The following is a 13510-nucleotide window of genomic DNA, read 5'->3' as shown; positions in this document are numbered from 1 at the left end:
CATGAGTCAAGCATCCTTGACCATCCAGTCCTGAATCTAATCTGTCACACTAGGACTGCTAGAAAAGGCTAACCGCTGAACTAGACAGCTAGTGAGCATTATCAACCTGCGCCTAGGGCTTAACTAGAAGCCTTGATCGATATTGTCTTCTGACAATCGATCAATATTTGTGAAAGGTGTATCGATCGATATCCCTATAGGACCATCGATCGACACTTTCTTGTGATCAACTGACGACAGTTGAGATCTAAGATCTAGTAAGTTAACCAGTGAAACATTGCCATCGCTGATCACTGTGTTTAAGGGGTTGAGCTCTAATATATCATGCATGCAACTGATAGGCATATGTAGGATTATAATCTCCAACACCTGAATAGACTCCCTGCATCTAATACCTTTCCAATAAGTTACACCCCCAATCATCTTGTTAGTCGAGCAATAGACTTGCTCAATTAGGATTGATATTTACTTATAAACCATAAAACAACAAACACTTAGAATTAATAAATTACTAGATTTAATAGGTTCCCTAGCTCCTTGTGGATTTGATCCCTAAGTACTACAATTGAACCCCTTATTTGAGAGAGTAATTCACTCCTTAAGGTAATATGAGTGGTATCAAATTTGGCGCCGTTGCCGGGGAGCTTTGGTCGCCATTAGATTTAGTGTTATTAATTCTTTTCTTTTCTCTACCCCCATTCTGACACAAAATTTTTTTTTTGTCTTTTCAGGTACATGCCCAGCACTACCAGAAGCAACAAGGAAACACACCTGCTATTCTCAGATGATCCTGCTCACTTGGAACGCTCGATCCGCAAAGACCAACGTTCCACGTCGCTCGACGCAGCAGCTTTCATGTCGACCGATACTCGCACCCAACCGTCGACCGACACTCGACCTTCAACGTCGACCGATCTACATCGTTCGACATCGATCGATTCTGCACCGCCTACATCGATCGATTCTGCACCGCCTACATCGATCGATTCTGCACCGCCTACATCGATCGATTATGCACCGCCTACATCGATCGATTATGCACCGCCTACATCGATCGATCCTCAGTCGCGAAACATGGTTGCGATTGTTATTCTCAGACAGGATGAGAATGGAAACCTGTATGACCAGGATGGTCATCTGCGTAATGCAACTGGTCAGAAACTAGACGCTCAGGGGAATGTAATCCTTAATGCTGATGCTACAGGAGCTGCCAACATGTAGAAGAGGCTGCTCAATCAAAGGCACTGGCTGACTACAATCGTCCAGACGAGTACTACGCCAACAGATCAGCTATCCGATTTCCAGAGATTCAGAAGCAGAACTTCGAGCTGAAGCCTCAGTACTACACACTCGTGTCGCAGCTACTCTACTCTAGGTTACCGCACGAGCATCCTATAGACCATCAGGAGAGGTTCGAGGATCTTATCGCTGCTATTCGTATGGATGGAGTCCCTGAGGACTACCTATTGTGCAAGCTCTTCAAGTATACTCTGACTGGAGAAGCGATGCACTGGCTTAAGCAGCTACCCACAAGATCTCTAACATCCTGGGCCGACATCAAGAATGCTTTCTTGAGAAACTTCTTCGATGAGGCACGCGCTGAAGACTTGAGGAGGAAAATCGCTACCTTCGCGCATGAGACTGGAGAGACTTTCAAAGATGCGTGGATCAGATTCAAGTTCTTCCAGCGAGACTGTCCACACCACGGATTCAATGAAGTGCAACTGATGAGCACTTTCTTCAGAGGTATCGACTTGAGGTATCAGATGGCTCTTGATACAGTTAGCGAGGGAAACTTCAACACCAGGAATCCGGTGGAAGCTATGAGACTGATTGAAAATCTAGCGAACAGCAGCAACACCAAGAACACTGACTTTGAAAGGAAGAAGTCTGTTACATCCCTAGGGAAGGGGCAGATGGACGAAGTTAGAGCAAAGTTAGATGTAGTTCATGAGCTTCTTAGGAAGAAGGTATGCTCAGCTGAAGAAGAAGAGGTTGTAGACAATGAAGGAGAAGAAGATGTGAACTACATTGGAGGTACTGGATTTTAGAGGTCTGGAAACCAGGGTGGAAACAGAAACTACGTTGGCAATGGTCAGAGGAGTAACCAGAGTTCACAGTTCCAGAAACCTTTCAGCAACAACAGCAGAGGCTATGGAAACTCATACTACCAGAATCCACCACCACAGACTCAGGAAAGCAAGATTGAAGCAATGCTTGACAGAGTTCTGGAAGGACAGCAACAACTCACTGTAGATTTCAATGGGAAGATAGATTCCGCCTACAACAGTCTGAACACAAGAATTGAGACCTTAGGAACTCAAGTAAGGAAGCTTGAAATGCAAGTGGCTCAGACTATAGACACTTTAAAGAGGCAAGAAGCCTTGGCTAGAGAGGTAGGAGTTGAGAAAGCAAAACACCACGTGAATGCCATCCTAGATGATGATTTCTGGCAAGTGGTGAAGCATGAGAAGATTGGAGAAGAAGATTTCGAAGTTGAAAGCTCCATGAGCTTCGGCGGATCACAATGGTGTCGACCGATGTCAATGGATGCACATCGATCGACAGACCAGGACAAAGATCGATCGACGGATTACTCTAGACATCGATTGACGTCATCTGCTGAATCGACTGCGGAGTGTAGTGCAGTTCGAATCCTGACTCATGAGGAATTCGCAGAAAAACATCCTCACCCACGGAGAAGATTCCTAAGAACCTTAAGAGGGAAGCTAATGAGAAGGAGATAGATGGTTTCCCTAAGAGAGTCCTCAGAATCCCAAGGGAGAAACATTTTGATGAAGTTTACTACACACACCGGTTGTGGATGTTCTTCAGGGAGACTAAAGAGACTGAGGAGGACATTAGGAGAATGTTTCATTACATCAGGGAAATGATGAAACTAAGGATCATATTGAAGAAGAAGAGTGATCCTGGAAAGTTTGCAATACCATGTATGGTAAAAGGTATTGAATTTCCCCATGCACTCTGTGACACAGGAGCATCAGTAAGTATTCTACCTAAGGTTATGGCAGACCAGCTGGGTCTGAAAATAAAGCCTTCATCAGAATCTTTCACCTTCGTGGGTCTTTCCGAAAGGAGCTCAGGAGGCATCATAAGAGACCTTGAGGTACAGATTGGTAATGCCCTTGTCCCAGTAGATTTTCATGTCCTGGACATCAAGCTTAACTGGAACCCTTCACTTCTGCTTGGAAGAGCTTTCCTGGCTACAATAGGAGCTGTATGTGACATGAACACCAACAGATTGTGTCTGACACTGATAAATCCATACGTCCACTATGACCTAGTTCGAGTTGTGAGACAACATGTCAACCTCGTGGAGCTTGGAAACGATCTTGGCTACATTGCAGCATGCCATTGTGGAGCAGAGTACGAAACCGAGTACTCGGAATCGATCGACACTCACACTGTCTCATCGATCGATTCCAATGAGACACCAACGACCGATGAACGCTATCCCACATCGCTCAACGGGAAGCAACCGGTAGACCACTTCACATCAACAGATCAGTGCTATCCAGACTTTGCCTTTCAACAACCCAACAAAAGAGGACGAGATGACTATTCAAAAGGCAGTTGGGCAGACAGTGGATTCCATGAAAGTTTTGCAGTGGAGACTGTGATTCTTTCATCCAATGAGGATCCTACTGAGGAGTATGATGAGGATTACTGGAAGGAAAGAGCTACAGAGATTGCTATGCAGGATGAAAGATATTCTACCCATTCCTTCAACAACACGCCTCCACCATCGATCGACAGAGTCTACTCAGCATCGGTCGATACCCACCCTCATCCAGCAAAACGATCTTCTGCATCGATCGATACCACACCTGGTACATCGATCGATATCAAGGCCGCCGCCTTCGAAAAGGAAAAATGGAATATTACAATTCCAAATAGGTTTACCAATACCTATATAAGGAGTTTTGCACCCCATAATACTTCTCACAACACAAAAGCAGAAAAGATGAATGCTCCCACAAATCAATCAGAAGGAACATCCAGAAAGAGCATTCAATCCAGAAACCCTAATTCTCTATTTCCTAAAAAGAATATGAGCATTGATTATGATTTTATAACTCCTGATGAATTTGGTATTTTCAGGGACTCAGATGGCCAGATGGCCATGCAAGAACTATGGATGGAAGGATTCTACAAGTATCCAGAGAGGACATAGCAGATATTTTTCAAGTGGCCAATGGACCAGACAACCTGTTTATGCAGCAACACAGGATTCCAGACAACATTAAAGCTGTTCCAGATGGAAATCCAAGGGACAACACAACAGCAATTGGTTCACACCAAACGTGCAGACCTGTTGGCCAAGCATCGATCGACAAGGTTGCTTCTACATCGCTCGACAGGGTAACACCAACGTCGCTCGATACGGCACCTTCACCATCGATCGACAGACGTTACGAATTTGGACATCGCGCTTATGACATCTATGGAGCCGGAAAGTTCAAATGGGAACAGAAGGACGAATACGGAGTCTACAGAGATGAGTCTGGATATGCGAGGAGCGTAGCTTGTGAAATGATCCCTGTTACCAAGGACAACATCAGAAAAATTATGGAGAGAGCATCCCTATTTGAAGAGAGTCACATATGTCTTCCAGAACATGCTACTTCCTTCACTCCTACAAGACTAGCACCAGAGATCTACAGAAAGGATGAGATCAATGAGATGGTGACTGGTATTTGTGGAGCTCAAGAGAAGCTAGGAGATGAACTCAAGACATTGGTAGATGACACTTATCATCCTTTGGACAGAGGTTACAATGAGCTTTTCAGAAGCATGGCAGAGATGAGGACAAAGATTGAGAGTATGCAGCACAACCTTGAGAAGGAAGCTACGACATCACCATCGATCGACGCCAACAAAGCAACATCGATCGACGTCAAGCCACAGACATCCCAGATTCCTGCAGAACCGGAAAGTTTGGCAGAGAAGAAGGATGAATGGGAGATCACATACATCAACATGAGGATTAATGACGTATACAACCCTCTCAACAACAACGTGGACTGGTTGAGCACGAGAATTGATCTGCTACAGCAAGAGTTGGACACCATTCGCATGAAAAATCCACAACCAGCCACATCGATCGATATCTGCAACATCACATCGATCGACACAAGGTTCGCAGCCATGGAGGATAGGTTAAAATCTTATGAGGATATGCACGACCGTTTCACCTCACCTATCATGCGATACTTGGACACCTTGTCTACACAGATGATGAATGTCAAGAGGGACATTGGTAAGCTTAATGATCAACATGATTTTCAGGAAGAAGGTTCAATATCGATCGATAGGTTCCGCAGGACATCGCTCGACGGCAAGAAACCTACAGAACATCTTTCCTACACAGCAGCAGCATTTGATCATATCACATCACAGCTTTACAAAGCTATAAACAACATGGAGGAACGATTTGAGAAGCGATGTGATGACATCTACTTTCCATTCGACGTCAAACTCAGTGGACTAGACAGCCAAGAAGAGTGGCTACAAAAGGAAGTCAAAGCCATTCAGAGGCAACTCGCATCTCAACACCACGTCTACACCAGACGACGAGCAGCTGATACCGAATAACATGGAGTCACTGCAGGAGCAACTGAACGAGCTATCAGAATACACCTACATCAAGATAGGATGGTATCAGTTCAGCATTGAAGACATCCTAGAAAGGCTACAGAACATCTCAAATGCAGTACAAAAGATGGATGAGAGATGGACCAGAAACGATGAGGCCACAAGAAGTTTCATTGCAGCTTGGTCCAGAATGTGCAGATATGAGGTGGATGCTTGTTTCCCAACAAGTAGCTGTTTTTCCACCAACTAGCCACATACCTCCAAAGTCAAGCTAAATGACTATAAAAAGCGCTAAGTGGGAGGCAACCCAGTATTTGGTAATTTTAATTGATTTTCTTAGTTACTAGTATTTACTTTCGTTTTCATTCTTTCAGATTTATTGCAAGACCCAAGTAGGATGATTACCAACATATCGACCGTGGACGAGACGTCAACATCGATCCACATACACTCACACACGACAATCAATGCATACATATGCACATCAATCGATTCCCACTCCGGTCAGGTTTATCTTCCTAACTTGTTACATTTGTACTTATGATTTATTTCCACTGTAATTCCGACTATGTTACACTAGGACAGTGTAATTTAAGTTTGGGGGGAGGTTTACTGATATAATTTATTCTGATTCTTATAAAAAAGTTTTAATAAATTATGCTTAGCTATGTGAAAGGGACTATGACTTTATTTATACTTGAATATCTAACCACTCTTTAGCACCATTCTAGATTTATTGATTGCAGATAGTACTAAGATGCTAAAGTAGATCAACATGTCAACTATACAAATTTGCCTTGATTGTTTGAACGAACCAAAGCTGACCTCCAATACTAAACCTAACATAATCGCTTGTCTTGGGGCTTGGTATACATTGGATCGGATTCTTCAGACAAGTCTGGAAGGTAAAGCCTTACGTAGATTTATTTATCACAATTTTCTCTCTCTATTTTGACCCTAGAGTAGTTTGGAAAAAAAAAATCCAAAAATTATTATTTAAATAGGACTTAGGATTTAGTTAGGTGATATCTGAACAGGAGTTGGTGGCTACAACCATTAAGGTTTGCTTCATAAAGATTCCAAATAAAGAATTCGAACGGGACTTGGAGGCGACAATCTTCAAGGCTCGCTTCACAAAGAATTCTTGGATATATGTCAAAAAGAAGTGAACAGGACTTGGTGGCAACCACCATTAAGTCTTGATTCATGGAAGCATGTCCAATCTTGGTCACTGATCCTGCAATGGAAGCAGACTTTAACGCAAGAGAGAAATTAGAGAGAGAGAAATTATGAACTAACTTTTACCTGCAGTTCGAGATACTTGTCTGAAAATCCTTACATCCTGTGATCGATACTCCCAAGGTAAAGCATGCACTTTTATATTTATGCTAAGAAATGAGGTTAGTAGAGGGGAATGTCAGACATGATTTGCTGAGTTGTAGACTAGTTGAATTTGGTTGCTAAGCTAGGAAATTGCATAATGTACTTTTGTGATTGGGGCTTTTTAGATGTGGTTTGCGAAATTGTAGAGGTGATGATTTCTATGTTTTATATCTATAAGTCCCTGCTGTTTTCAAACCTCTTTCAGAGAGACTGTCTGTTTGTTTTGCTTGAGAACAAGCAAAAGGGTAAGTCTGGGGGAGTTGATATACCATGGATTTGACCCATTTTTACCCATGGTATATAAGTATTTTACTATCTATATACTATATATTCTATCCTATTAGGTATGTTTTCAGGTTAAGAAGTATCTTGGAGAAAAGTGATGATTATGGAGCATTTAGAAGCTTAAATGAAATTTCATCCGAGCTGACCATTAGAGGTCGATACGAAGAACAAACAATCGATCGATGCACATCCAGTGCCGTCGATCGATACAGAAGAGAATCCTCGACGATTGAAGATTATGATCAATCGATGTACATCCTGTACCATCGATCGATGTCGAGACGCAGAAGCGCGACTTGGTTCCAGCCGACTTTAAACCCAAGACTTCACCATATTACAAGATTACCCCTGACGAGTTTTTAACCTAATAGTTATATACTTGCCTAAGTGTTAGGAGGCAAGAGAGATTTTTGGCCACATTTGTATTCTTATTTTCAGCAGAGAGTTTTAGGAGAGAAGATCATAGAGAGATTTTTGATTGGAACTCCATTGATTCATCTATTCTATTCTATGCAGTTTTTATCTATATTTTGTGTCATGAATTGCTTAGCTATGTCTGAGTAGTTTACTTGTCAGATTCAGGGTTCAAATATGTTAGAGGGATTAGCCCCAACTATAGAATTGCTAAGTTGTGGTATTCATTGATTGATGTTCTTAATGCTTGTTCTAAATTAGCTAACTAGAATATTGAACCTAGGAATCTGCATGAGTCAAGCATCTTTGACCATCCAGTCCTGAATCTAATCTGTCACACTAGGACTGCTAGAAAAAGGCTAACCGCTGAACTAGACAGCTAGTGAACATTATCAACCTGCGCCTAGGGCTTAACTAGAAGCATCGATCGATATTGTCTTCTGACAATCGATCGATATTTGTGAAAGGTGTATCGATCGATATCCCTATAGGACCATCGATCGACACTTTCTTGTGATCAACAGACGATAGTTGAGATCCAAGATCTAGTAAGTTAACCAGCGAAACATTGCCATCGCTGATCACTGTGTTTAAGGGGTTGAGCTCTAATATATCATGCATGCAACTGATAGACATCTATAGGATTATAATCTCCAACACCTGAATAGAAACCCTGCATCTAATACCTTTCCAATAAGTTACACCCCCAATCATCTTGTTAGTCGAGCAATAGATTTGCTCAATTAGGATTGCTATTTACTTATAAACCATAGAACAATAAACACTTAGACTTAATAAATTACTAGATTTAATAGGTTCCATAGCTCCTTGTGGATTCGATCCCTAAGTACTACAATTGAACCTCTTATTTGTTCCAATGGGTTTTCCAAACAAGATTTTTAATGAGGCTTGGACACAACACTTATACATGAGCCTCTTGACGAAACTAAGCCTAACCAGGCCCATTTCCTATTCTAATTTCGTGCATGAAGAAACCAGGAGTCTTTTCTTATTTTCAAATTTAAACTTAGTCTTTGTTTTAATTGTTTTGTGTGTTTCCAAGAAGTTGTGCATGTACAGTCTTCTTCTCATTATATTCTGATCAAAACTCTCAATAAAACCATCAAACTCTTTTCTATTAAAAATTCTCTCTGAATCTTGTTTGATCAAAGCTTGTTTAGTGTATTCGGATTTCTCCTTACATTACAAGCAAATCTGATAGTCTGAGAGCCATTTCCGCATCTCTTAGAAGAATCAACTCAATCCCCTGCTTATTTCACCCTCACAGTCATTGGAGAACATTCAGGGACGTGATCATCTTACCTAGGATCACTTCAAGTGGTATCAGAGCAGATCTCCATCATCAGGTTGTGTTTTTGCAGTTCTGCAACTTTTAGACTTTTCATATTCTCTTATCAGATCTGTTCTAAAATTTAGATCTTGCTAAAAACGTGTTTATTAGGGTCAGATCTACCTAGAATAAGTTTTAAAATTGCTAAATAATCTGATTTGATTTTCGAAATTGCAGAGAAAAGAATTAGGGTTCTTCATGAAAATTTCAGAAATCTGATTATTCTAGATTCAATCCCATTACTTTCTGTTATATTATGTTTCTGTGATCTCTTTTACTGGTTTTGTGTTTGGAAATTCAACAGGAACCATGGGAGAAGAAAGCAATCAGAACAATGGAATGGATCAACTACTACTTGATGCTTTGACTGCACGCATGACTACTGTGATGACTACTTTGATGGATCAGAGACTAGAGAACTTCAGAACTGAGGTTGTCCACTCAGAACGTGAGAGATCTAGGAGGAGTCCAAACCAGTCTGCTTCGGAAAGCTATTATAGTCACACCAACAGATCCAATGGCACTAGGAGAAGGAGGCGTGATCAGGAAGAAAGGCCACAAACCAATGATCCTCTTGGTGGTTTGAAACTGAAGATTCCTGAGTTTAAAGGCACTGCTGATCCAGAAGAGTATCGAGAATGGGAAAAGAAGATTGAACTTGTGTTCAATTGCAGAGACTACACCACAGAGTACAAACTGAAGCTTGCGTCTACTGAGTTTAAAGACTATGCTTTGAGTTGGTGGGATAACCTAGTTACAGCAAGAAGAAGAACGGGAGATCTTCCTATTGAAACATGGAATCAGATGAAAGTAATCATGAGGAAGAGATTTGTGCCGAGCCATTACCACAGAGAGCTGCACTTCAAGCTCAGAACACTGTCTCAAGGAAGTAGGTCAGTTGAAGAATATTACAAGGAGATGGAAACCCTTATGCTGAGAGCTGACATACAAGAAGAAAGAGAAGCAACAATGGCCAGATTCATGGGTGGTCTAAACCGAGACATCATGGACAGACTTGAAATTCATCATTATGTTGAGATGGAAGAGCTTCTGCACAAGGCAATTATGTTTGAACAGCAGTTGAAAAGAAGAAGTTACAAGTCTAGCTATGGAGCCAGCAAGCCACACTACCAGAAGGACGAAAAGACCAGAGAATCCAAACCATTCTCCAAGCCTAAAGTGGAGGAACAGAGTATTAAAGGAAAGGAAGTAGCCACTGCATCTAAAACCAGAGACATACAGTGCTATAAGTGTAAAGGTTATGGACACTATGCCAGTAGCTGCTCCAGCAAAAGGGTAATACTCATCAGAGAAAATGGAGAAATTGAATCAGAGGAAGAGGAACAATCTGAGTCTGAAGAAGAAAGAGTGGAGATGCCAGCTCGTGGAGAGTTACTTGTCGCAGGAAGAACACTGAATCTGCAAGCCAAGACTGTTGGAGATGAGCAGAGAATTTGTTTCATACTCGCTGTATGGTTCAAGGCAAGGTGTGCAGTTTGGTTATAGATGGAGGAAGTTGTACCAAAGCTGCAAGTGAAACCATGGCTGAGAAACTTGGTCTGAAGATCATGAAAAGACCAACCACCTACAAGTTACAATGGCTTAATGATGAAGGAGAGCTGGAGGTAAAACACCAAGTCAAGATACCATTATCTATTTGGAAGTATGAGGATGATATATTGTGTGATGTCTTACCAATGGATGCTGGACACATACTGCTTGGAAGGCCTTGACAATCCGATAGAAGAACTCTTCATGATGGGTTCACAAATAGATACTCGTTTGAGTACAAGGGAAAGAAGACTGTCTTAGTTCCTTTAACACCGCAAGAAGTCCATCTAGATCAGATAGCTTTGAAGAAGAACAAAGTTTCATCAGAATCAAAGACAAAACAGGCTGCCAATCTGTTGCTTCAACCTAAGGGAAGTTCTTTACCTCACTTGCTGTTTGTTTTTAAAGAATGTTTAAACATAACAAAGCCGGTGCAGGATCTTCCTAGCAAAATACAGATGCTTATGCAGGAATTCAAAGATGTTTTTCCAGAAGAAGCTCCATAAGGATTACCACCTATCAGAGGAATAGAGCATCAAATCGATTTTATTCTAGGAGCTTCACTTCCAAACAAGCCAGCTTATAGGACTAATCCTTTGGTGACCAAGGAACTACAACAACAAGTCACTGAGCTTATGGAGAAAGGTCATATCCGTGAGAGCATGAGCCCATGTGCAGTCCCAGTCTTGCTTGTACCAAAGAAAGATGGTAGCTGGAGAATGTGTGTTGATTGCAGAGCCATCAACAATATCACTGTAAAGTATCGACACCCCATTCCTAGATTAGATGATATGCTTGATGAATTGCATGGTTCTAGCATATTTTCTAAGGTTGATTTGAAAAGTGGGTATCACCAGATTAGAATGAAAGAGGGTGATGGGTGGAAAACCGCTTTTAAAACAAAACAAGGGTTATATGAATGGTTAGTGATGCCATTTGGGCTGACTAATGCACCTAGTACTTTCATGAGACTAATGAACCATGTTCTTAGATCATTTATAGGTCATTTCGTTGTGGTTTACTTTGATGACATTCTGATCTACAGTAAGAACTTGGATGAGCATATTGAGCATCGTAGAAAGGTTCTAGAAGTACTTAGAAAAGAATCCCTGTTTACTAATCTAAAGAAATGTACTTTTGGAGCAGATAACCTTGTCTTTTTAGGTTTTGTTGTGAGTGCAGAAGGTATCCAGGTTGATGAGGAAAAGATCAAAGCAATCAAAGAATGGCCAAGTCCAAAGACAGTTGGTGAAGTGAGAAGCTTCCATGGTCTAGCCGGATTCTACAGGAGATTTGTCAAGGATTTTAGTACTTTGGCTGCACCACTGACTGAACTAATCAAGAAAAACGTGGGGTTCAAGTGGGAACAAGCACAGGAAGAAGCATTCCAAACCTTGAAAGAGAAACTCACCAATTCACCAGTTCTTTCTCTCCCTAACTTTTCTAAAACATTTGAAATAGAATGTGATGCATCTGGTGTTGGTGTAGGTGATGTGCTTATGCAGGAGAAGAAACCTATAGCTTTCTTTAGTGAAAAGCTTGGAGGGGCTACTCTGAACTATCCAACGTATGACAAAGAGCTCTATGCGCTTGTGAGAGCTTTGCAAACATGGCAACACTATCTCTGGCCAAAAGAGTTCGTCATCCACACTGATCATGAGTCAAGCATCTCAAAGGACAACAGAAACTGAACAAGAGACATGCTAGATGGATTGAATTCATCGAAACCTTTCCTTATGTGATCAAATACAAGAAAGGTAAGGAAAATATAGTTGCTGATGCACTATCTCGAAGGTATGTTCTCTTAAACACTCTTGAAACCAAACTACTTGGATTTGAACATATCAAAACTTTATATGCCACTGATTCTGATTGTAAGGATATGTATGCTTCTTGTGAGAAGTTTGGTCGTGGTAAATACTTCAAGAGTGATGGTTTTCTCTTCTTTGGAAATAGACTATGTGTGCCTAACTCCTCTTTGAGAGATTTGTTTGTCAAGGAAGCTCATGCAGGTGGACTTGGAGGACACTTTGGCGTGGCTAAAACACTGAATGTAATGCAAGAGCACTTCTATTGGCACATATGAGGAGAGATGTAGAAAAATATTGCGAAAGGTGTGTCACTTGCAAACAGGGTAAGTCCAAAGTCCAGAACCACGGTCTGTATACTCCTTTACCCATTCCTTTGCATCCATGGCATGACATTTCAATGGATTTTGTTGTTTGGTTACCTAGAACTAAAACTGGAAGAGATTATGTGTTTGTAGTCATTGATAGGTTCTCTAAAATGGCTCACTTTATTCCATGTCATAAGACTGATGATGCTGTGAATATTGCTAATCTATTCTTTAAGGAAATTGTTAGACTTCATGGAATGCCTAGGACAATTGTTTCTGATAGAGACATTAAGTTTCTTAGCTTCTTTTGGAAAACTTTGTGGTCTAAGTTAGGAACTAAACTGTGTTTCTCTACTACCTGTCATCCACAGTCTGATGGACAAACTGAAGTTGTCAATAGAACATTGTCTACCTTGTTGCGTGCATTGATTAAAAAGAACCTTAGAACTTGGGAAGAATGTTTGCCACATGTAGAATTTGCTTATAATCATGCTAAGCATTCTGCAACTAAGTTCTCTCCATTTGAAATTGTCTATGGTTTCAATCCTTTATCACCTTTGGATCTAATGCCTTTACCTTTGAGTGAAAGAGTTAGCTTGGATGGACAAAAGAAAGCTGAACTTGTTAAGCAGTTACATGAGAAGGCACGGATCAATATAGAAAACAAGACCAAGCTGTACGCTAAGCATGCTAACAAAGGAAGAAAGGAGATGATCTTTGAAGAAGGAGACTTAGTTTGGATACACCTGAGGAAGGACAGTTTTCCTAATGAAAGAAAATCTAAACTTATGCCT

The 13510-nt window shown here is 41.1% G+C and overlaps 1 non-coding gene and 1 pseudogene across 1 annotated transcript; one reads left to right on the top strand and one right to left on the bottom strand.

Moving 5' to 3' along the window:
• Positions 1–1603: 1603 nt before the first annotated feature.
• LOC125584842 lies at positions 1604–1711 on the bottom strand. The gene has a single exon (XR_007321749.1). It is a non-coding gene; the product is annotated as a small nucleolar RNA R71 (small nucleolar RNA).
• A 6786-nt stretch (positions 1712–8497) lies between these two features.
• Positions 8498–12621, top strand: LOC125584574 (annotated as a pseudogene).
• The last annotated feature ends 889 nt before the right edge of the window (positions 12622–13510 follow it).

This window comes from Brassica napus, chromosome C3 (assembly GCF_020379485.1).
Source record: "Brassica napus cultivar Da-Ae chromosome C3, Da-Ae, whole genome shotgun sequence".
Classification (NCBI taxonomy): domain Eukaryota; kingdom Viridiplantae; phylum Streptophyta; class Magnoliopsida; order Brassicales; family Brassicaceae; genus Brassica; species Brassica napus.
Note: the sequence above shows the minus strand (reverse complement) of the source record. Positions and strands in the feature narration are given on the sequence as shown.